This window comes from Phyllostomus discolor, chromosome 4, assembly GCF_004126475.2.
Source record: "Phyllostomus discolor isolate MPI-MPIP mPhyDis1 chromosome 4, mPhyDis1.pri.v3, whole genome shotgun sequence".
NCBI classification, from domain to species: Eukaryota; Metazoa; Chordata; class Mammalia; order Chiroptera; family Phyllostomidae; genus Phyllostomus; species Phyllostomus discolor.
This window is the reverse complement of record NC_040906.2, coordinates 56,015,700-56,041,542: the sequence shown is the minus strand read 5'-3', so window position 1 is coordinate 56,041,542 and position 25,843 is coordinate 56,015,700. Positions and strand designations below refer to the sequence as shown.

The window sequence follows — 25,843 nt, the reverse complement described above, 5'->3', positions numbered from 1 at the left end:
GGCATTTCTCCTCAAAAACCCAGCCTCTGCCCGAGGAGGCTGAACACCCCTGCAATGCTAGGATCCAGCAGCAACCCCACTGCCGTCTCTTCCTGGGCTGAACACTGAGATCTAATTTTTGCTCCCTACTTAAGAACACTATGACCTCTATTCACAGCTAGTCCAGTTCTAAAGCACCAGTGAAGGAGGGGGCTTCAAAAGGAGACCTTGAATAAGGATCAAAGCAAGCAAAGGCACCATCTGGCCGGGTTCCAAGCTATTTCAAGCCAAAGAATTGCATCTTGTATCAAAATGCTGAACCGCAAAACAAACCTGATTTCAGTTGGTAGAAGGTTGAGAGAGGAGGGGGAGGGGAAGTGGAGGAGAAGGGGCAGACGAGGAGGGGGATAGTTGATTAGAATTCACAGACAAAAATGGACTTCCTGCTTTGCCCAAAATGTATTTCCATGGGCTCTTTTTCCAAAGGAATAACTGGAATGAATATGCCTAACATCGCAACGAAACAACCAGATAGATAGCTTACCTGATAAAAAGGAAAATTACCCATCTGCAGTGAGGAACTGCATCTCCCAGAGACCAGATGATAACAACGTGCCTTCAGTTGCAATTGTTCAGATTCCTTCTTGAAAAAGGTGACCAAGTAGTTACAAGGGCTGCAGTCTCACCAGGACAGAACACACGTACAGAAATACACACAGCCACACTGATACACATGCACCAGAGACCTCCGCAGTATCCTCTCGGCTTCATCCTGGCCTCACTCTCTGGTACCTAATACAAATCAGCAAATAGCTTGTTTAAAAAAAAAAAGTCGAGGAAGCACCTTACATTATATCACCATCTAGTGGCCCAATGTTAAATATGTTCTCATCGGCCGCATTCATCTGTTCTTTCTCAACCTCTTTTCTCTCAGCCTCCTCTTTTCCCTTTGACTTTCTCATGATTCCTCCCTCTTGTTTCTCCTTCATTTCTAGCTGGAATATCATATCAAACATCGAATGACTCAAAGATTAAAAAGTTGAAAACTAAATATATATATATCTTCAAATATAGCAAATAACTTGTATTGTTTTTCCATTTTATTTTTGTTTAAAAGTATTACTTTATTCCTATTATGAATCTTTATAAATTATAGAATTTGTGAATAAAATTTTATTTGTGTTTCTTTTCCACCAGAAAAACCTGGGTGGTCCTTTATTACAAACTTATGGTTTTCCATTGGAAATCTTAACATTTTTCTCATTTTTAATATTGTGTTTAAATATTAGGCTCTGAGTTATAGTGAACAGTTCAGAGTGAGAAGATACGAGTTTTACTTCAAGTTCAACAACAATTACCATGTGCCTTTGAGCCAGTCAATGAACCCTTCTAAGAAAACTTACATTTTCCCCATTATCTTCATCTCTAATTAGAAGTTACACTAGACTATCTCCTCACTCTAAATGCCTATGGTTTTATTGTCTTTTACCAAAATATGTTTCCCTATCTTGTGGACATGACCTAAAACTTAATTACAATAACAAGTAGTAAGAAAATTTTGAATACAATGAGGTATTACCTCTTGATACAACTACGGAAGCCATATATATCAGGTTTTCCTAACACAATGGAGAATCCATGTGAAACTATATATAATTCCAGAAACTGAGAGTCATTTTCTATGTTATATAATTTTATATACTGTACTTTAAAATGGAAAAGAGTTTTTAACATTTGGTCACGCATAAATGCACAATTAAACATAGGTACATAGTCATTTACAATAATTTGCAGTAAATAGTTCATCCTGGTTGTTTTCCACCTAACATACTTATTGTTAACCATTGTTGCAGGTGTTTTACCTTTTGTTTTTTTCTCAACCCAGGCATATGCCCCGACTGGGAATTGAACTGGTGACTCTTTGGTTCCCAGGCCGGTACTCAATCCACTGAGCGACACCAGCCAGGACTGTTTACTGTTTTTTTTTTATTGTTGTTCAAGTACAGCTGTCTCCATTTTCACCCCACCATGCACCCTTGCCTCACCCATCTCCGCTTCCCACCCTTGAACCTATCCCCCTTTGGCTTTGCCCATGTGTCCCTTATACTTGTTCCTGGCCGGCCCTTCCTCTACTATCCCTTATTATCCCTCTTCCACTTCCCCTTTGGTTACTGCCAGTTTACCATTTATTGAATGATATCATTTTTAATATTTTCTTTTTCTTTACTACAGGATTGTATGATATTTATTATTAATATTATTATAGTTATTTCCATTGTAAAATTGGGAATTCTTAGGTTTTTCTCAGCCTTATCAATAGGCTCAAGGCCACACATAGAGTTTGCAAAGCAGTAAAACTAGGGCTCTTGGTCCCCAAATCAATAGTTCTTTGCAACATATTAAAAAATCTACCTTTTTTTGTTCTAGAATTGCAAGAAAGTAATTTTTATTTCTATGTTTGCAAAACATTTACTAACCCTTGTTTATAATTATTCATGGCCCAACTTCTTATATATAAAAGAAAGAAATTAAGTAATCACTTTCTGTTCCAGATAAAAAAAATTCTACACTTTCACAAAGGCCAATTAAGGTAGCATGAACACATTAATTAAAGTTATTTAGTGTCTGGGAAGTGGTGTTGCTCAGTCTCTGGTACAGTCAGACCAGTGTTGAAAGGAACTAGAGAGACAGGTGACCAATATTTGGTAAATTATTATCAGGATGTAGAGATGAAGAAATGGAAAATATGTGAAAATGCATTTTCTAAAAATTTTAGACTAACACATACCATGTAAATAGTACTCATGGTTTAGACATACGAGATCAAAAGTAAGAACACCCCTTACCACATGCTTTAATGCCTTCCAATTGCTTATGACAGGCCTCAGTTTTTTGAGTGTCTGCTCATAACAGTCTTCTCTATAGCTCTCTATCTCTGATCCCCAGAGATGAACCTGTGCTCCAGGCTAGAGAGGACCAGAGCAGGGGAGATGTCTGACCACCTGACCTAATCAAAGAGGACTGCTACATATGATTCTAGCAGCTGTAGGTTCCAGCTTTCCTTCTCAATGCAGACTCGGGACCAGATGGGCAAGGGCATGGAGAGAAAGGAATCTTGCAGGTATGGAAGAAGTAGTGACAAAAAGAGCCAGGAAACTCTCAATGACTTCCTATTTCTGGCTCCTGTCCTTCCCAAGATCCAGATACTCTCCTGATTTGGGGTGCCATGGTAGGCAAAAATAACCCCTATTTTCGCTTCTTTGAACTTGGTATCTGTTGCTCAGTAAAGTCCTAACCATTTCATTCACAGCAGGAATCCAAAAGCCCTTGCACTTGAAAACTATCAAATACTACTCATTTTGGGGGTACCTGGTACCTCATTTATTTACTACCTCAAGTTTCTGATATATGCAAGCTACCTTTCCAGATGCTGAGGGTGCCCCAGTGAAGAACCCAGATCGACATCCCGCCACTGTAGAGCTTGCTCTGACACTTTAGACCAATGGAAAGGCGCGCTGCTTTCAGTGCCCCGCCCTCCCACCTCTGTGTCTTTGTTCACAGTCTTTACTTTTCTTGACAAACCTTCCTCCCATCTGTACATAGAAAATTCTACCAATGTTTTAGATCGTGTATTCTTTTCCTCTAATGTCTTTCTTGTTTTCTCTGTAGGTAGAATCCATCTTATTTTGTGAAATATGGTTATTTGTTATGTTGAAAGCATTAGGCATAAGAGAACAAAGGGCTGTTCTGATACAGACTCAGAACAAAAAAAGGCCAATATCCCACCCATTGCACAAGCAGCATGTTTACCAAATGGATAGCTCGCCATTCTGTACACAAGGCATGCCATTCGTCACACTGAAGCAGTTTGGCAACACTTCTAACTTTAAATAGTCCTCACATAAGGCCTGGCATAAAAGCAAGACGTGAGATTTTTACTAAATTAGTGTAGTGTATACTTAAAATCACTTATTCATAAAAGTTGGCAAAAGATAAATGTACATGAAACTTTATTATGTGCTACTTTGTCATACTGTTGTGCTTGTCTCTTCTGTCCTTGTGCTGAGAGTTTTATGTGCATATTTGCCTCCCCAATTATAAACTCTGTGGAATAAGCCCTTCATTTTATTTATCTTTGCATATCATTAATTTATCAAGATATAATTTTTTCTTTCTCACAGTTATGTTTCCAGATTCAAAGAATTAAAAGGTAGCTCCCTGTCCCCCTTTCCCCTCATTCTTAATGTTGGCCATTGCAGGAGATTCTCTGTAATCTTGACTCAGAAGGTAGAAAGAACATACACATTGATGTGACAATACTTCTTCATCCTGCGACTGCTTGGAGCTGCTAAACTGACTAAGAGGCTTGGGCTGTGCCTTTCCTATGACACAATGTCTGACAAGGCAAAGAGGATGAAAACATCAGGTGTCCTTTGGTCTTCCCATAGTCCTCTCCTGCATGAGAACTGGACCTTTACTTTGGTTCAGCTCTGCTGGGGGCTAGTGGCAGCAGCACACTGTTCAGTGTGCAAAAGACTAAGGGATTATAGCAATGGGACATCATCACTGCCTGAAAATTTGGGGTATAAAAAGGAAGAGATGTAGCTCAGATGAAAAAAAGCTGTACCAGGTCTCTTAGTCTGTCAGTTCTGAGACAGGAGAATCGTCTGTTGTGATTCAAAATTTGAAAAGACAGCTCAATATCACAAGGCTGAAGAATCTGCGTGACTAATATCAGAATATTATTGAATATTTTATTGCATTGAAAATAAAGGAAATTTGTCAAAACATTTTGCCTGATTTCCATATCTTGGAGTTCTGAATCTTTTACCTAGCTGTCTTACAAAAAGAGTTAACTCAATTAATTTGGGGCCTGGCTGGCAGATGGGGGTCATATTTAACCTTTGGTCAAAAATTCCCCAAAGTAATGATCAAATCGTTGTGTTTTGAATTTTTGATTCCTTTGCTCAGAATTATATGTTACATTTGAGTGTTAAGGCAGAAAATGTTTATACATTTATCAGTAATTTGTTTGGAAATTTGGCTCACCAAGTGACATGCAGGTGGGTCCCCCTTGTAGGAAAAGGACAGGGATGTTGGTGTCCAGAGTTGAAACTGGACAGTGGTCTGACCTTGGGATGGTGTGCCAGAGGATATAATAGGGATGCCACACAGGCTGTGGGTGGTGGCAGGGCTTCTGATAGAGTGGTGAGTGATTCCAACATGGATAACAAATGCCAGAATTGAACCCAGGCCTTATGATTCTAAATCCACAGGACCGACCACTCTATCATTACCTCGCTTTAAACCCTGGCTTTGCCTTTTTGTGATCGGAAGATGGAGCTTGGCTAAAACACAGTACCGATATGATCCCACAGTAAACACAATTTACCACTTCAGAACAGTGCTTCTGCAGGTGCGAATTTCCCAGTACTTCTTCGTATGCGCAGCATTCTGCAAAGACAAGGCCAGTGCCTCGCTCTCCCCCAAGCATTTCCTAACACAGGGCCTTCAGCAGCCACTATTTTAGAAATTAAACAAAACAAAACAAAACATTTCCTAGAAGAAAATAGTGAACTCCTATGTTTGTTTTCCAGGTTAATTTGTTATTTTGAAAATGAGCCATAAGTGAATGTGAAATTTACCTGTTATTAGATAAATAAATGAAGAAAGTACAATTAAGACCCCTCGTTTAGGACTAGAGCCAACTAGTTTTCTAGCAGGTTTCAAGTTACAATTTCTAAGTAGCACAAAATCAGCCTAATACCTACAGAACATCTTGTAGGTGTTAGAATGTGGACATTTGAAACTGTTGTAAAGGCCATGTATCCCCTGCCCCCAAACACACAATCAGCTATTTTATCACACATGGTATCACAATATTTCAGGCCTCCTCCCACTTGAATTTATTGAATCAAATCCATTATAGGGTCGCGTGATTTTTTTCACTCATAGGTTTCTATGTTTAAAATCACCTACATTGAGCCTAAATAATTGGAATTGTTTATCTTACTGATTTTATTTTAAAATGTTTCTCATGTCTGCAGGATCAGCGTGTTTATGGGCACAGAGAGAAATATTTAAAATTTAACAAAAAAGTTTCTAAAATGTCATTAACATTCTTTCTCTAGTAGTACAGGAGAAGAGTAAGGGGTTTCTCATTGCCCCACAATGTGTACTGTAAAGTGAGAGAGCGTGAGGGAGGCTGTGGGACCGTGACGGAGACCAGGTCCACACCTCCCTGTGTGCCTTCCCCGCCATCGCACCCTCAGCACTCAAAGCCAGAACTGGACGACAAGTCCACACGCAGTCATTTCCAGGGATGCAGTTACTTCTTGTTGTAAGTTTCACTGCCATTTCCTTTCAATTACATAGGCAGCCACTGTATTGGAGAAGGAAATGATGGTATTCCTAAACTGAGTACGTCAGTTTTATGGACAAGACCCAGTAATACACAAACCTGATTTCTCAAAGGGGAATTGAGTATATGAATGTAACACATCCAATGAGGTCAGCATTGCAATATTTATTCAAAATGGGTATGCAATTACAAAACTACTTTTTATCACTTTATAAATATTATTCTTTCTCTAATATATAACCATCCAAGCAACATTTTAAAAAATTACTTTATCATGTCTTGGTATATACATATATCAAATCATTATTTATATACCTAAACTAATTTAATGTTATCTCAATTATATCTCAACTTAAAAAAATTACTGTAGTGTTCTGTATGAATTTTCAGTTTTAAATCCTTTCTTATTTGGAAGCCTGGTTTATTTATTTATTTACTTTTTCATCAGTTAAGTGTCAGAGTACACTATCAATATTTACTAAGGATGACATCAATGTCATTTTTCATAACAACAAACTCTCTGCTCTTCCTGAAATAAGCAACCTTCAACAGCTTGCTGCCTTCATTTCCTCTGCTTAGAGGCCTTCTCTTTTCTGGCCACATCCCATCTACCCTTTATATGATTACCTCCCTACCACCTGTCCCCACCCCCAATCTCTTTGAGAGCAAGAACGATGTCTTATTTATTTCCCACACATAAGCCAATGTCTCTGGTTGAATTAGGGCATTCTTTGAACTGATGGCCAATGAATCAAAAATCCCAGAATAAAATTCCACAAAAATTTATGTGTAGGACAAATTAACTTTTTAAACCTTATAAAACACAATGCCAACAGACACAAATGTTTATTACTGCTTTATAGAGAGGATAGTCACTGAGAAATTGTGGAGCTCAAAAGTTCTCAGAGATCATCCAGCCAAGGATTCTTGATTTGGATATGAGGAATGATGTTATGAGAAGCAATGTGACTTGTCCAAGGTCACACAGCTAGTTATATACCACAAAAGTCCATTCAAAATGTTTCCACCTGATGGAAATTAATATTGAGTAGGTACATCAGCACATAAGAAGCAAAATGGAAGCAAGTGGAATATTTCTAGAAATGCCACAATTGATTTTCACTCATGTTTTGACAGAGTGAGGGATGCGATGGAGTGAATGATTGCAGTTACTGTTTAAAAAGGTGATGGACTAACCAACATTGGTTTTAGCAAAGGTGACCGTCCTTCAGTCTAGTTCCAAGTACTGATCTTAAATATTAATTAACCACAAAGGGGTCAAGCTCAAGGGCATGAGTACCAGCCACTCAGAGTGTAACACTGGCAGATTTCAGGAATGCTGGCCCAAAGAGGGCACCAGGAAATGTCCAGGAAGCAAAAGTCATGAAGTTCTAGAATTTCTTTGAAAAGCCAAAATGTAATCTGCAAACATACTTTGTTTCTTTAGAATCAAACTATATTTATATGGCAGTTATTTTTCATATGTGGAATCAAAATTTAATGTTTCACATGCTTGAGTTTTATGCCTTTCTTTAAATATATAAAGGCTCCATAAAGCTTAGACTCTTGAAACAAGGTCAAATACATCACATTGTTTAAAGTATTATGTCCAGAGCTACTGCCACAGAAGGATAAAGAGAGAAAAGAATAATAAATGTAAATTGTTAAAAATGCATGAACAATTATAAAAACTTAAGATACTGTGCTAGGTTCTATTCTGTGCCCACATGTGCTCTTTCCCATCCTCTTAAGTCAATTAAATACTATACTTGGGTTTTTGCCTAATCTGTTTCATGTAGCTATCCTCACCCCGCATTTGTGAAGAAGAGGGAGTTAAAGCTGGTGTTAGGAAAAGTATGGTTGATTACTTATTGGTACCCAAATGCCAGTTTGCTTTTTATATATGCCTTTAAATCACTACATCACTTGTCAACATATAGAAGAAGTTCACTTGGATTTTTTAATGAAAAGGACTGTCTATACACTAAAGTAAATAGCTGACACTTATGAGGACAACTGTTTACAGAGTAAAAGTGAACTTTGCTATAACTTAGCCCAAGCAAACATATAATTCCTGTTCCCTTAGAGGAATCTTACCAATATTTTTTCCTTTCATGTTCAAAGGCAGAAAGCCATTGACTTGACCAAGAGATAGTAGAGCCATCCACAGTGCATGCATAGGCCATTTGAATTAGGTGCTGTCATGTTTCTCTGGGAGAGTAACACCTTCCACACATCCTTAAGCAGTTTCAATCTTCAGAGGTCTGTTCACAAATTTACACAGATCACATACGATCACATATGATTGCATGTCTTTTTCTCTCTCCCCTTGGGAAAAGCGAGTATTCCACTTTGGGCTAAAGACTGGTGAATAAGTGGGAAGTCCTCAAGGAGAGCTGAATGATGATTAGCCTAGCACTCCCAGAATGCCTTGGGAATTTTGTGGCTCATGAACTGAGTTGCTGCTTCTAGGACTGTCTCTATTCACACTGGACAACAGCAGAGCACCAGAATGTCTTACCCACAGCGGGGAACCCTTGGGGCTTGAGGGTAGGAGAGAGGTGCTGGGCAGCCATACTCCCATGCCTATGGGCAGTCTCCTATAGCTGGTCTTCTGTAGTTGGGTGAAAGAAAGACAGATTTCTCTACTCATTAGGAGGTGCTGACATGACAAAGCCACTCCACCTTAACATTTTCCATGGTACTTGATACATAAAGAAGCTCAGAGACCAACATACTTGTTTCCTTGCTCGATGCAGTGTCTATGAAAGTCTTTACATTCTGGTTGTTATCATTATATTACATTCCTGCTTGCTGTGGGGAGGAGCGGGCTAGATAGCAGGAAAGGGATCTTTCTGCATCTTTAATTAACACATCTGCCATGTGACCATTTACATTTTCCTCTGCCTTCTCTTTCTGCAACTAAACAAATACAGAATGGGGATCTTTCCATGACTTCGGCAAGGATACAATGCAGAAATTATTTGTCCTTCTTCACGTTGTATTTGCTTCTAGGATTTTATATATTATTTCAGCTGTTTGTTAATGTCCTAACTCCCCTATTCTGTTCCTCTCCCCTCTGCTATCCAAGACAGCAGGCCCTTTGCTTGCATTTTCGTCCTCCTGGTCTCTGTAAGGCATCAGAACGGAGCTACTCATCCATGTAACATCAAGTGCTTTTAAATTGCACCTCTGATTCATTCAGGATCCTGGCAGGAAACAGATGCTACACTCAAAAGGGGTTCAATGAAAATAATTTAATAGAGAAACTTAAAGTAGGTTAAGATGGTTGATGGAGCTTCCAGGATTCAGTGATGAAAAGAACCAATGCCACCCCTTGGTCTAAACAGACAAGAGGAGGGAACACAGGCACCACATTTCAGTGAGCACTAGAGCCTTGAAAGAGCCAGCAGGAAGTTACCTATGGAAGAAGGTAGCCACTTCTTCAGGCTAGAAGGTGGGGTGTGGTGGGAGAGATCATCCAATTTTCTACTAATATCTGCCTTGTGCAAAACTCCAAAGCAAGAAGAAAAGAGGCTCTCAGGTTATGCCTAATCATGGGAAGTGGCCTTTGGGGGATAAGGGTCTTCCCAGCTCCTGGTCCCATTTTGACCTAACATTTTGCTCCCTCTACTCCCTTCCCTGGATGTGCATTCTGCAGCTTGTGCTGGGGCGGCCCCTCTTCTGTGGCCACAGCTGTTGCTGGACTCTGGAATGCTGTTCCCATCATGTGCATGTTTAGTCCTCCCCAGCTTTGCAAATCTCTTGGTACCTCATCACCTTGTTTTGGCTCCCTTAAATCTAGTGTGTGTGGCCCCTTCATTCACACTGTCCTTATTAAAACTATTCCTTTGCAAGCACAGGGAGGATGGTCTGCAAGTTTTTCCAAAACAGAAGGGCTAGTGGGAAGTGGGAAAAAGAACAGTGTCCCATCTTATCTCTAACAACACTCCTTTCTTCTTGACTTAAGAAACAAACATATGAATTCAAAGTATTTTACAGAGATAACATCTTTATGATGTGTGATTCTCTTGAATACCTTAACTCTTAGCACAGTGCCTAGTATATAGTAGGTACTCAAAAATAAATATATTGATATTCCAAGATCACTATTTTCAAATAATTTCTAATAATGATTTAAGAGAAATAATAATTGATATATGTTGAAACTTCAGAGCAATTTCATGAAATAGACTCTGATATCATTAACACAATTTTATAGATAAGGAAACTGAGATTCAGAATGGTTTAGTAACCCTGGCCAGGGTCACACATTATAGAGATGATTAAGTGCAGTTTTGAAATGAAAAATCTGTCTCCAGAGTACCTAATCATACCCCAGATTCATACTGTTTTGTTTTATATAAATCTCTGCAATGTCACATTATTATAATCATTGTGGTAAGTCTCTGAGATCCAAGTTTAAAGACAAACAAGTGGGAGATGACAGAGCTGCTCCTTGGTGGGCTGGATTACATCACATTTTACTCCCACAAGATTCCGTGGCAGAAAGATGGTTCTACCTGTGGCCAACCCAAGATGGTTTGAGGGGTACAGCAGATTTACAGCCTGATTTCTGTACAGCATGTTGGGGGGTGCAGCCTGTGGCAGGGAGGGAGGGTGGCTTCCTTTTCATTTCTTTTGGATTCTTCAATCTTCCACAGAATGTGATAGAATGTAACTATGTTTGGAAATACACTCACCAAGCCAACAAATAAACTAAACACATGAGGAGTGGAGGGGAGAGACCTGCCCCAGTCTGGCAATACTTTGTGTCCAGAAGCCTACGTTCGTTACAAACTTACAAACAGAGAGTCTCTAAAAGCTGTACTGCTGATCATGAACATTTGACAATGAGATGGCTTTGGCAAAGCTTCCTGTTGCAAAGATCATACTCAGTGGCTGTTTTTTCTCAGCTCATTTTTTACAAACAAAAAAAAGCAAAGTGCTTTCTGGCACTGTTTGATATTTGTGAAGGCAAAAAACATGCAAAAACACCATACTTTCTAGGTTTTAAAGCCTTGCTTCTCAATGTATGGCAGTGGACTCAGTATGGCTCTCTCTTGGGAGCTTGTGAAAATGCAGAATCTTGGGCTCCACTCCTCCCTGTTACAGCAGTATTTGCATTTTCACAAGATCATAGTGTTACCTGTGCACATTAAAGACTGAAAAGGAGTACTGTTGGCAATGACTTTCACAGCCTGCCTCAGATCCCTATGATTACTTCCCTCCCTCTGCGCCTGTAATGTGTCAGTCAATCAGCCACTGTCCTTCTCACTATTCCCTAACACTCCCACCCACCTTTGGAAAGTGTGCTTGTACGACTGAGTCAGGTACTCCCCTTCTCCCACCAAGAAAACTCCTAGCCTGTGCTTCAAGTAACATTCGAGTGTTGATTGTCCTTTGTGGATTTGAACTTTCCAGTCTATTTTCCCCCAGGCCCATTCTGCAAAGGCAGTCACTGTTAACACATTTTTTCAAAACTTTTCTGAAATTTCTTGTATCTATCCAAGCATTTTGTATCTTTTCTTTTTAGAATTGACATAGTACTATATATATCAATGTACCCTTTGTTTGATTTACATAATTTATCTTACAGTTTTTAGGTTATTAGAGTATTTCAGTATATATATATATAAAATTTATTTATTTAAATATATATATATCTTATTTAATCAGCCCTCAAATGACAAACACTTATTTCCAGGGCTTTTCATTTGTTTGTCTTTGCTTTTTTCTGTTTGTTATTTTAAACAGTGCTGGTATAAAACATCATTTTACAAACTCTCTTCCCACTTGTACAAGTTTCTCTGCAGGCTCCACTCTCAGGAAATGGCTCTGCTGAGTGAAAGGGTATGTGCCTTTTAACTCTGGTGGACATGCTAGGCTTCCCTCTGAGCTCTGGCACCATTTTGCACTCCAGCAACAGTGTTAAGATATCTGTTTCCCACACCTTTTCCATGTGCACTCTGAGAAAGAAGATACCTACTAAGAAGAGCTCCTGGTGGCCAATTGGATTCAAATTAAAACGAAACTGACAAACTAACAAAAAAAAGCAGAGCCTAGCATCCAATTCTACACAAGGGCCTCTCGCGCAAACTGTACTTCAAGGAAAAGTCTGCACTACTTCTGTGCCCTGAACTGTCTGCCTGCACTGTGTGTCTGCCATCTGAGGCAGCCTTCATAAAGGGGTTCCTGGAATCCTAGCTCAACCAATAAGACTAAGGCTTCTTACCCCATCCAATTGGAGCTGTGTAGATATCTCCCCATCACCATCTTCACAGAATTCAGAGTGACTCTATTTTGACCAATCAGGACAGTTTCTTTCTGATCAATCAAACAGCAAAAATTTGGAGTCTTCATTTACACAAGGATGAAGCAGTCAGGGACCAAGAGCAGGGACTTCTGTTTGTATAAACCAGCTCCCCTCTCTGGCTGAGAGAAAGAAAGCACTTCACTTTCCACCAAAGATTGAGGAGTGCATTTCCCTTGCTAAGCTGAGACACTGAGGCTATCTTCCTGGAGCAGAGCAAAAGTAGAGCAGACCAGTGCAGGCCAGAGCAGACTGGTACAGACCAGAACAAACCAGCCTAGGACAAAGAGGCCACTGAGATGTGGAGCAGAGTTGCCTGGCCAGAGAGCGGCCTGGCCCCAGGACTACCTCACAACCACATAGTTTTCACAGCTGTACTGTAGCACAATCGAACTTCTTTGCACTAAATAAAGTTTCCTTCTTCACTGCACAACAAACTGGGGATACATGTTAGTGATGAATTGGTGCCAATGACCATCCACCGTTGACAGCTCTATCAGTAGGCATTATCAACCTTTTTTTTTTGTTCACTGGGAAATGAAATCTAGGCCAAGTAATTCTTTTTAATCCTCAACAGGGCATATGTTTTTATTGATTTTAGAGAGAGAGGAAGAGGAGAGAGAAACATCGGTGTGAGAGAGAAACATCTAGGAGTTGCCTCTCTTACACACCCTAACCTGGGATTGAACCCACAGACTATGATGTGTCCTGACCCGGGATCAAACCCATTATGTTTTTGCGTATTGGAGGATATTCCAACCAACTGAACGACCTGGCCAGGCCCAGGCCAAGTTTTGACTTTACTGAGGAGCTCCCCAGAGGAGTTTGCTAGGAGAAATACAAAGATATGTGGAGGAAAAGAGAAATTGCATTCTAATGAGAAGAGAACTGTTTCCAGACAAATGTGAGGTTGGGTCTGTGGAAGTGGCTAGAGTTTGGCAGGCAGTTGGCCAGATCACACAGGGCCTTCCACACCTGCTACAGAAGAAAAGATGGGACTATATTCACAAGGACACCAAGAAAATATAGTGCTGAGAAGCTAAAACGAAATATTTAGTTTTTCTTTCCACCAGCCTAAGGGAGCCATCTATTCTTGTCAGGGCACTGACTACTGCTGGCATTGTCCTTTTAATTGGTGTATTTGTTCCTAAAACAAGGTGGGTGTGCATGTGGAAGTGTTGGCTAATTGTCAGGGTGACAATGTTTAGTAAATCTGGAAACCAAAATATTTCTTTTCTTTCTGATGTCTTGAGTGTGCTAATACACAATTTTCTGTAATGCTTTTTATTAGAAACTATGCAATTGAAACCAAAATTCTTTTACTATTATTGCCACTTTCCCCTCTCCCAATATTAATAGATGGTCCCAATATTTTTTAGGAAATTTCATATGGATGATTGATATCTGTTCTATTTTCCTTGTATCCTCAAATGAGACAATCCTACCAAAACATTGACATTTCTTTCAGATTTCCTATTCCACTGCTTCATTTATTTTGGACATAAAAATAAGTACAATGTCGCTTTATCAGAGAACTATATTTTATTTAAAAAAGAAGCAATAATTTTTCACAAATAAACATATTTATCAAAAAAGTTCAGATCATGAGACATATGTAATTAATGATTCATTTTAGGAAAATGATAAAATGTCAATGTTAAAAGTCATTTATTTATCTTTAATTATCATTGGGTATATGAAATTAAATGTGATCATCTTGGATCTGGTTGTTATTTGGATGATCATATTCCAGAGTTAAATTTATTTACACAGAATGTTACAATTAGAAAGAAAAAAAACCTGAGGAATTCTTTAATTTAGGCTCTGTTGTCAAAGAATTCACATTAGCTTGGTAGAAATTTGTTTGGTTTTATCTTTAGGTCCAAAATTTTTACTCCAAAATAAATAAAATCAGTGTAATTTTAAATTCTTTCCCAGCAATACTTACTTTTCCTCTCAATAATTGTTTCTTGTACTGTGAGAAAAGTTTTTACATTTCTTGTGCTTTTCAAATGTCTGAAAGGATCATTTATCTTGATAATATAATTTCTTAAGAACAGGAGCTGACATTTTAGGAAAAAACTGGACATCTGGCTGACAAGTTACCTTAGGATATTGGATTTTGAGAAGTATCTTCCGTGACAGGGTGAGAGGATCCAGGTGTTCATCTGTCATTGGTCAGCCCGGCCCTACCTACTCACCCGGTCTTTAACCACTTCTTTGAACCTCAGTCCTTGAATCTAGTATCTTCTGAGTCCCAAATCCAGGCTGTGATATCAATGTTCTAGTTGCTCAGAAAATACTAGAAGGACTTCCTGTGTCAACCTGGTATGTTGAGAGTATGTGATGCCCAATATTATAAACTATTGTTTTCCTAACACTTTTAATGTTGTGATAGACACTGCAATAAATCACTCGACATACATTATCTGATATGGAGATAGTATGGTTCTCATTTGGCAGCTGAAGTAACTAAGATTTTCTGAGAGGTTAAATAAATTGTGGTCACAGAAATAACCAGTGGTAAGGAAGAGAACTGACAGCAAACACCCCCGACTCTGAGGGGATAAGATGCAGGTTGAGAACTTCCATTCTAAATGGAGGACTCTAATACTGAGCGACAGCTTTAGAAAAATGGAATTCACATATACTACCAGTTCACTTGGATTCCACTCTTTGAATATGCGCTTGAGTTAGCTTCTAATATTAATAACTGTTTCTGAATTAATATGCTAAAATGGAATAAAAGATCTTTCAAGTTCAAGGTATTTACTTTAAGATCCAATAAAGTTGCAAGTGACTATGATCTTGTGTTGGAAAACTACCACTTTAAAGGAATAATTTATTCTTGATGTGGAAAATAATTTTTCAGATTGTAAGTCTGAAAAAGTCTCTGTAGCAAACCTGGAAGATTTTTTTTCTCACATTAAATAAAGAAAAGAGCATGAATGAGAGTCACAGGGAGTTTCCAATATATTGAATCCATTTCTTTCTTTTGGAATTTAATTTGTAAGTTGCTATTTAATTGACCTGGGCAAAAAATGTTATGTAAAGTCTAAAATAAGGGTGCTAGATAACAATGACGATTATTCAGTATTCATCCGATGAACATTTACTGAGACTCAATATGTGCTCAATACTGCGCCCTGCACAGGGCAGCGTAGCAGTGAAAGGAGAGGGTTTGTTGCTACGGCTCTGCATTGACTCACGAAGACTGAGCAGAGGGCTGGGTCGGTGCAGCAAAAAGCTCAAATTTAGGTTAAATTATATCATCCTTTAGGACAGGGAAGTTTAGCATCTTTGTGGAGATTTTGAGAGCATTAAGAGATATAACATATATGATTATTAGAAATAGTCGGTGATATGTTGAAATAATTCCATAAGTACTTTAGTAACACATATAAAGAACAATTAATTAAGCATATTATACAAATATGTTAAGTCAAGAGAAATGTATTAAACTTAGCAACTAAAGCAAAGAAGTTCTAACACATATTTGCCCTTGTGTTATCTGAATGATTTTGGAGCAGGAAGATTCTTTTTTTTTTTCTTAAAGATTTTATTTATTTATTTTTAGAGAGAGGGGAGGAAGGGAGAAAGAGAGGGAGAGAAACATTAATGTGCAGTTGCCTCTCACACACACCCCAATGGGGACCTGGCCCACAACCCAGGCATGTGCTCTGACTAGGAATTGAACTGGCGACCCTTTCATTTGCAGGCCAGCACTCAATCCACTGAGCTAAACCAGTCAGGACTTGGAAGATTCTTGAAATAGGTCTTTACCAAAAAAAAACACTTAGAAGTACACTCACAGGAGTGTTCAAACTACATACACTATTGAGTCTTGCCTTGCAGAATAGTGAAGAGAGTAGATTTAGCATCTGGAAATCCCAAGCTTATATTTTCATATCTGTAAAATGATAACAGTAATGGAACCATCATGTAGGGTTGTTGTGGGTCTCTGAACAAATCATGTGTATAAAATTACCTGGAAACACAGGTAAAATTATTCAAATATAAGCTATTATTAGTTTGGATTAATTGAAATTGGATATCTGTCCAGAAAGTATTCAGCCATGTAATATGAAAAATAGGGACATTTATTTTTGATACAAGAAAGAAGATACAAGATACAAGAAACATTGTACATAAGACAATGATGCTTCAGGCCCCTTCAAAGTAGGTACCTTGGGACCTCATGCAGTTCTCCCAATAGCCATCAGCTGCTCCATCATATTTTCCTGAATCTCACTGATGGTCTGAAATCTCTTCCCTTCCAAAGGTGATTTTAGTTTTGGGAAAAGCCAGAAGTTACAGGGCACCAAATCTGGGCTATAAGGTGGCTGAGTCACCTGGATGATTTGATGTTTCACCAAAAACTCTGCATGAGACATGATGCATGAGCAGACATGTTGTGATGGTGAAGCTGCCAATCACCAGTTGCCCATTGATGCAGCCTTCTGAATCATCCAAATTTCTGTGGAGGAATGTTCAAGCTTAACACAAAATTTAATGCAGGTTCATTGCTCTACTTGTTCAGTCATTTTGAATGCAATGGCCACACAGTACACATGCTCACTCAGTGGTGTCTATTGCCCCCACTGATTAGGACAGTGATGTCATCATTGTTCACACATGCACATTCCAGTCCACTCTCCTTAACTGCCAGGTTACATTGGTGTTGTTCCCAATATATTAACAAAGGCTCTATTTTTCTGGACAGATCTTGTATATCTATCTGGTAAATTTTCACACAAACATTTTAGATTAAGTCCCTAATTCACAGATATCCTGAAATAACACAATTTGAATCTGTAGCACAGTGTACAAAAAGAACTTCTAAACCTTTGGAAGTATGTGTATGTGTGTGCATGCAGACTCATGTATTTCTGCTATACATCTCAACTTCAGAAAATGACAGGAACTTAATTGCTGACCTGATTGAAGTGGGCAGATATAATTTAAAATTCTATGATTACATGCAACATATGTAATTTAAGGGCCGGGAACTACCAATTAGTATGACTTCTAAATACATGAAAGTGAACTTAAACTCTATGGTCTCAGCCCTATGACTTTATGATGATATGATCCCAACTGCATTGTGGGAAAAGAAGGCCCTAAACCCAAGGCCCTTGATCTTCTGAACTCTTTGATTGATTTGGGCATTTACATCTGGAGATAGCAGACATGAAAAGCTGGGCTATTCTGCACTGTAGAAGAAGAAGAATTTGTAACCCTCAGAATATCTTGCTGGCAGAGGATAAGGAGATGAGAGATGGAAGGTAGAGAATGGCAGGGAAGAGCCCAAATCCTTAGTGAACTCTATTAAACCCAGATGATTGGTATAGACAAATCTCTGGTGGAAACCAGTGACCATTGGAACCTGGATCACTTTTTTAGAGTGTTGAGGTAGTGTACATGGTCTCCAGAACACAGAGGATAATGTAAGGCTTTCAGTCCCTGCAAAGTTGCAGAAGGGTTTTGGACTTCCAGACTCTGAAATCGGTAGATATTTGAGCAAATTATACCTAGATCATCAAGGGGGCAAAGAAGCCTCAACTTATATGTATGTTGAACTAGTAAAACATATATTTAGGTATTTGTAATTTTTAACTTGCCTGCTTCCAAAAGAAGAAATAATGCTTTTGTTGTATTATTTAGTGTAGTAGAACTTTATGTAGTGGAGTTAACCCAGGCCAGTGGTTCTCTAATGGGAGGAGGGGATGGGGAAGATGTGGGGAGAGAGAAATTTTGTCCTGAGGAGACATGTGTTAATGGCTGTGAATATTTTTCGATTGTCACAAACAGGGGTTGCTATTGTCACTTTGTGGGTAGAGGCCAGGGATGCTCCTCATTATGTGATGGACAGGACAGACTCCATAGGAAAGAATATCTGACCCAAAATATCAGTGGTACCTGAGTTGTGAAACCCCAACTTAGGCCAGCCTTTCATGAAACAAATGAGAAGACCAAAGAAGGTCAGTGACGCATGCCGAGTCACATAAGGAGCAAATAGAGGAGATGGTTCTTTAGAGTTTTTTCCATTACACTGTGTAACTTCTAAAGGCTAAAAATGGAACTGTTGGAAAATAAAAAGCTTCTTATGGACAAATTTAGGCTTAAGATGTACAATACACAATTGCACAAATCTTTAAAACACAGTACTGCTTACACTGGGAAATCTGGGCAACCAAGAAAATAGAGAATTTTGGGGTCTTTATATTTTTTATATTTATTATTTTTTATTGTTCAAGTACACTTGTTTCTATTTCCCCCCACAATTTTCCTCCACCCCACCTACCCCTACCTCCCACCCTCAATCCTACTCCCCTTTGTCTTTGTCCATGTGTCTTTTATACATGTTCCTTGATGACCCCCTTCTTTCCCTTTTTATCCCTCCTCCCCTCTGATTACTGTCAGTTTGTGTTTTATTTCACCATCTCTGGTTATATTTTGCTTGTTTGTTTGTATAATGTATATTTGATTGGATGAAGTAAAACCTATTTTTCATGCTATTTAACCAAAGTACTGCCCAGCTAGTGGTTTTCAGTTGAGCATTCTTCACAATAACTGGGAAGATGGTTGTTAAAACACAAATAACCCCACACCAACCCCAGAAGTTCTGACTCAGTAAGCCTCTAGCAAGGCCTGAGAATCTGCATTCTTAACTACTTCTGAGATGCTGCTGCTGCTACTGGTTGAGAGGTCACACGTTTTTTGAGGGGGGTGAGGTGGTGACACCTTGAGAACCACTAGCCTAGAAGAGGTACTTCATGAATGTTAGTCCTGGTAATATAGGTTTTAAAAAATATCACCTCACTTTATAATGTAATATCACTTTAGAAAAAATTAATCAATGAAGCTAATTCACACTTAGATGGCAGAACCAAAACTAAGTTTATACATCATTTAACTTAAATACCTTGCTTTAAAAATGAAGAAATTGATATAACTTTTAAAGATTCACTGTCAAAAAAAAGAATCCCTTTCAATAATAGCCAATTAAAAAGTATAAATGAAAATCATTTATAGACAATTTGAGTACTGACAGTGTTATCTTGAAGATAGATAAATTCAAAGATTGTGAATACAATGAAGTATATATATATATCATTTTTAATAATACGATTATGAGGAATATTCTGAATGCCAAAGTGAGTAAAACCTGGTCTGATGAGGCTCTTGTGCCAAGCCAAGTCTATGGGGAAAATGCCTATTGACATCAATAATATAGAATCAGGCCCTGAGGGACCATAACTGTCTCTTCAAATCATTTGGGGAAACATGGACACGTTTAATCAATTGAATATAGCATAAAATGATAAGCAGTATATTCCCATCATTAGTAACCAAGTGCTACTGTTAATCATGATTAACAGAATGAAAAGTACCCTGAAAGAAATTTATTTTCGTAACATCATTTTCCTTCCTTTAATTTAATAAAATGAATGCAAGAAATTCCAGATACTTCAAACTACCTGTTCACCCAGTGAAGGCGCTCTAATTAACCTGCCTTGTGACAGTCCCCCCACTGAGAGACACCCAATGACTGAATATTCAACTTCCCATTTAGCTCCTTACATCATGAAGACAGTTTAAACAGCCTTCATTTTACTAACTCATGACATCCTGTCCAAGGGGTTGAACTTCATTTGCCAAGGGCACACAGGATGCCAAACCCTCTTAAATGTGCTGCATTTTTCTTCATTTTTTTACATATCCACCTATCTCCTAAATTTGGTGCCATCTGTTGTGCCATCATCTCTGGTTAAATCTTGTTAAGATTCCTTGCCCACACCACACTGCTGCTGCAGTCTCACCCACCCTGCTACTTCTCCAGGCTTTTCTGCAGCATTCAATGACAGCCTGCTATTTTCACTAATTCCCATACCAGGACACAGTGTGACAGTCTAAAACAGAATCATCGCTCTACGGTTTCTGCTTTTACTAGGAGAGTGAATAACTGTTCATGACAAAACTGGGATTAAGTCTCCAAGTCCCTCAAACGCAGCACAATTTGAATCAATGCAGTTAACCCAGTATCATCCAGTGCTAGGATCGAATGGCGCTCTTACTGCAGCATTCACCTTGTTACTAAGTAGGCAGGATTTATTATTTGCTGAAGTCACTTAACTGCCAGGGTATGCAGGCTCCGTTCCCCAAGTATCACAATCACAACAGAAGACACGTACAGGAAAAAATCTAGCTCATTAACAAGGGAGGCAAATTGGAGATAAGACAAGAGCAACGTAATAGCCAAGAACTGCAGTAAATCTCTTCAAACTAATAGCCACATCTAATCATCTCTCCTGCAACACCTCTGAGCAAATGGATTGCATTCAGAGTTTAAACAGTCAAATCAACTTCATTCCTTGATGGTTAGAGATGATGCTTGATTAGCAGACCCTGATTTATAATTCATTTACTCCTTAAATGCCTTAAAGCGAAGATTGCTAGAATGTTTACTATGTTTACTCAAGCATGCTGACAGAATTGGAATCTCTTAGTAATTGCTTCCTGCACCTCTCGGCATGGCTGACAGGCATCTGCCAAGACTATAGCACATAAACCACCGAATCATGCAAAAATATTTACCCCCAAAAGATGTAGTGCAAGCTCAGCTTCCTCCAGCTTCCATAGCCCCTGAAGTGTTAATCTGAAGGTAACAGTTCCATGAGTTTTCCCAGGCCAGCAGTGTGTCTCCTACACTTGACCTAGACAGCCTTACATAAGAAGCATCGGGACTGGGGAGCTCGCTGAATGTCATCACCAGCAAGAGTAAGAAGTATTGGCAGCAGCAGGCAGGCGGGCAGGCTGGGAGTTTACATGAAAATCATGAAGTCTTTCTTGTGTTTCTCTTCTGAAATGTTTTGGAAGGAGAGTTAAGAATAGTTCAGAAACTGGTCTCATTCTTTTTGTGGGAAGAATGACCAGAAGCATAAAACCTAAATCTTCCAGCAAGTGCAAGACCCTGCTTTCAGTGTTTGCAGTAAACCAAGCAGAATGAATTGCTGTCTGTAAAATACTGTGCCATGACACCTAAAGTGAAGGGAATGCAATGCAAAGTAATGACTCAAAGGCCGCCACGGAGAGCTTTTGTCTACCTTTAACTCCTTGTGGTGAGTAAGGGGGAGAATTTGTGTGTGGAATGAGAGTAATAGTTGGAGGTGTGAGTTGGTTTGCAGGATGATAACGAAAGGATTGTAAAGAGTGTTCATATTCCTTAAACATCTCGCTGCAAGCAAAATGAGAGCATTTTTAATCTTGTATGTCAAATTCAGAATGGGGTTGGTTAAACAGGTTGTGCTAATGTATTTCAATTTGAGATATTTTCATGAAAGCAGTAAGAAAAACAGGTACCTCTCTGTGGTGGTTTGCAGATAACTGTCAGATGTGTTAATTAATTAAACTTCCATTCTCAATACTAACAAGGAAGAGCTGAATTTCAGCATTCAGATTTGGCATATGATAAATCTTTTGTTAGAATGTGAAAGCAATATCTCAAAATGGGGCAAGAGCATTACTGCGCTTTTGAAATAAGCTTTGTTAGACTCACTTCTATATTTGGGGGGTTATCTAAAAAATAGCAAATTAAAAACAATATACTGTCTCCATCTAATTTCTATTCAGTTATCTCAAATGTGCCCATGTCCTTGAAAGCTAAAAATAATAAACCCAGTCTTGTATTCTGATCCTGAGTACAGTGTTATGGTATTATTAATACAAGATGTATTATATTAATTAATTATATATAAAACTGTGGTTTGCTATGGGGATGTGGGCTAAGACATAAGTCCTAAGACAATAGAAATAGAGAGGAAGACATGCATCATTTAAAAATAATCTTAATGTGCTTCTCTTCGCTGGGAAACTTGCCTCCTAATGCATCACACAGACTAGAGCTGGGGAATAAGAGAGTTTAAGTCCACAAAATAACACAATGATGTAATTTCACCCCATCATTTAACCCCTAAGGAAACTGAGGTAGAAAAGAAGTTAAATAATGTGCCTAAGGGGACACAGAGGAGAGGTGAGTGTAAAATGCTTTTCCTGATACTCACATAGTATTTTGCCTACGGGCCTCCAGTGAATAATTGTCCTTGGATATTGGTGTGAAGGTATGATTTTTTAAAAAATAATAGAAATGGCAGGAAGCAAAGTGGAGCAGTACTAGTCTTTTTAGCAGTAGTCTGATTTGGAGAAAACAAGTTTTGTAGTGGATAGAATGAGACATTTTATTCAATTATTTCTTACGACTAATGAAGATATTGGTGCAACATTGAATTAAATGTTCAAATCATAAAAGTGTTCTGAATAGTAAGCGATAGAAAGCACTTTGGTGGTTAAGATGCTTTTATTTTGTTGATGTTGATTGAGGTGCTAGGTTTTTCTGTCTCTCATAGAACTGATGGACATGAAATAAACAGCCCATGGGAAGCATGGAACTGGAAAATAGAATGCTTTTTAAAAGATTTGTGTCTTATTCCCTTTAAGTAAACTGAGCACTTTGTAGTCAGGCATTTGTTTTCACCCTTGCACCCCTGTCCCCAGCACAGTGCACACTGGCTCCCCAACAAATGTGCACTGAATGAGTAAATAGAGGGGTGAAATACATCCATAATAATCCCTTTATGGGAGTTGCATATATTACTGCCCAGTAGTGTTCCTTGGGAGAGTCATTTTAAGAAAAGTAAAAAAAAATAATGTGTGAGTGTATCAGTTTAATTGCCAAAGTAAATGAATGCTTTTGAAATATTTGTTAGGAAATTGTTCTTATTAAAAAAAATTAGCTTTCTTCTTATAATCTAATTGGGTCAACTTGGTATAGGTTTGACAACTCATAAAAGTAATCCAATTTTCACTAGGTTAATTAAATAGAGGTTTTGTTTTTCTCAAGTGACATTAAGTCAGGTCAATTGACACTAAGGTCAAGCAACATTAAGGTAGGACTTCACAGTTCTGGCAAACCCACAGTCCTCAGGGGCCTCAGCTCATTTTTTTCCACTTCGCCATCCTAAGCACGTGGCTCTTGTCTTCTAATTCCTTGCCTTGTGGTCTCAGAATGGCGGCCTTATCTTTAGCATCCTGACTGCATTCCAGGGAGGGAAACAGGATGTGTAAAAGGCAGAAGTCAGGTACCAGCTGAATCAGCTCTTTCTCCAAGAGCTTTCCCAGATGGCCCACAAACTTTGACTCATGTCTTATGGGTTAACTATGAAAAATGCCATCACTTCTGCAGAGGAATCTGGAATAGTTGTATTTTTAGTTAAGCCTATTGTCATTCCCAATAAAAAGGTGTGTTGTGTGTGTGTGTGTGTGTGTGTGTGTGTGTGTGTTTTAGGCTAAGTGGTTTCCTCCTCTGATATACATTCTCCTTTAGCACATAGTTTTGGTAGTTCTGGTAAAATCATGAAGCATTCAAGGTGATTATTTAGTCTAAACTGGTTTATCTTACAAAAGAAGGAAAAGGCTTCTCATTTTATATTTGGGTCTTCTATGCAAAAAATTATTCTACTTTTGCAACAGAATGTTACTTAGCTAACAATGGGTTTCTACCCACACTGTAGTCAAATGCATGCCAGGAGAAAGCTGTAGATACACTTTCAGAATGAAAAGGGAAAACAATCCTATGTGCCATTTCACCCCATATTTACCCCCAAATTAAAGTTGTCTAAAGTAATTTTTTTTCTGAAAAGATTTTGACTTTGATTGAAAGAATAAATAATCGCTGAATTAAAGCTCTAATCCTTAAAATTTCTGCAATTACTAAGAAAACGATGTCTCACTAATTTGGAATAGAGATTCCCACTTTTCCCCTCAGTTCTGCCTGTTACCTTGCTAGAATCAGCTACACTGAAAAGCGATGTGGCTCCTTCTGCTGGGCTGAGGAGGGTTTGATAGAACAGGCAACTAGTTTGCAAGATTGCCTTTCTAGAGCTGCTTTTTATTTTGGGACAAGGAATAATACTGATATTTTATAAAATACCTAAAACAAGATGGTCCTTCAAACCAAATTTTTACTTTAAACTTGTAGAGAGTTCTTGGGCTAACTGCATTAGAAATTCTCTGACTCTAGAGGGAAAAAATGGCATTTTAGTTTCTATTAAACTCAGCTTTTACATGGAAGATAGTTGACTTCTGAACCTAACTCACAATCACCTTAACGTAACCTATTCTAAAAACTTGAATATTGTACTAGTTTCTACTGCACTAAAAAGCCACATAGAGTATAGTACACAGTTCACTCACTTATGGGAACAATAGGGAAAACTATTTGCAGAAAAGCAAACAATATCTAGCTGAATAGGAGACAGGAAAATTAAAATATACTTAGTAGCTGACAAGTAAGAGTTTCACACATTGTAAACTCAAGGGAGAATACAACTGTAACTTTCTTCATTTCCCTATAAATTAATTTCTATTTTAATGTCCCATTTTTGCCTAATGGCAGAAAATTTAATTATTTCTAGGCCAGCTCAATCTCTTTACTATTTTTTTAGTTATCCTAGGCTTAGTTCTGTAAAGTATGAGATTTTGATTTTGGCTTTTATATTAACCAGAGTGACCCTACCAGTACACTCAAAAGCCTTGGTGGCTTAGCACAATGGAATTTATTTCTTGTTCACGCAAACTTCTATCTGGTTGTTCCTGGCTGGCAAGCAGGGTTCTATGTGAACATTCATGAATCCTGGATCTTTCTGTCTCATGGCTTCTTTTGCCTCTAGGTACTCAGAGGCAGCCAACAGACCACAAAAGAGGTCATAAAGAATTATACCTACTTCTCAGCCCCAAAGTAACACCCATGAACTGGCTTTTATTTCAATAGGGAGAAAGAGTCACATAGTTCCACTTAGGTGCCATGGAAAGTTGTGAAATGTTGTCCCTAGCCAAGCAGTTACTTCCCAGAGGGGACCCTGAATTGTTGTAGTCACCAAGCTATCTCTGCCCGTCAGCAAATCAAGCAGACAGCAAACATTTCCTGCTTGCCATCCTTTATGGCCACTGCAAAGTCCTTGGGCATTTGTAGTCAGAATACCAAATTAAGCTGTTGTACTTGGAACCTAGCTTTAGAAATGCTACCTTCAAATAGCAAGTCTTGACTCCCTCAGACATTTCGAGCATGAAAAATGGGTGAGTAAGTAGAGCCCTAAGCCAGCAGAGCCCCCTTTGTTTAAGGCCAGAGTCCT

At 38.6% G+C, this 25,843-nt stretch overlaps 1 protein-coding gene across 4 annotated transcripts in view; it reads right to left on the bottom strand.

Annotated features, from left to right (window-relative positions):
* LOC114494503 (sodium channel protein type 1 subunit alpha) overlaps positions 1 to 21,773 on the bottom strand; it is a 124,597-nt gene extending 102,824 nt beyond the window's left edge. For 2 of the 4 annotated variants that reach the window (XM_028509665.2, XM_036023363.1), the window contains exon 1: positions 21,252 to 21,773. The gene's annotated coding sequence lies outside the window, so the exon portion shown is untranslated. Of the gene's footprint in view, positions 1 to 523; positions 842 to 21,251 lie in introns of those variants that run through there. The other 2 variants (XM_036023360.1, XM_028509666.2) reach the window with 2 other exon arrangements.
* Between the last annotated feature and the right edge of the window lie 4,070 nt (positions 21,774 to 25,843).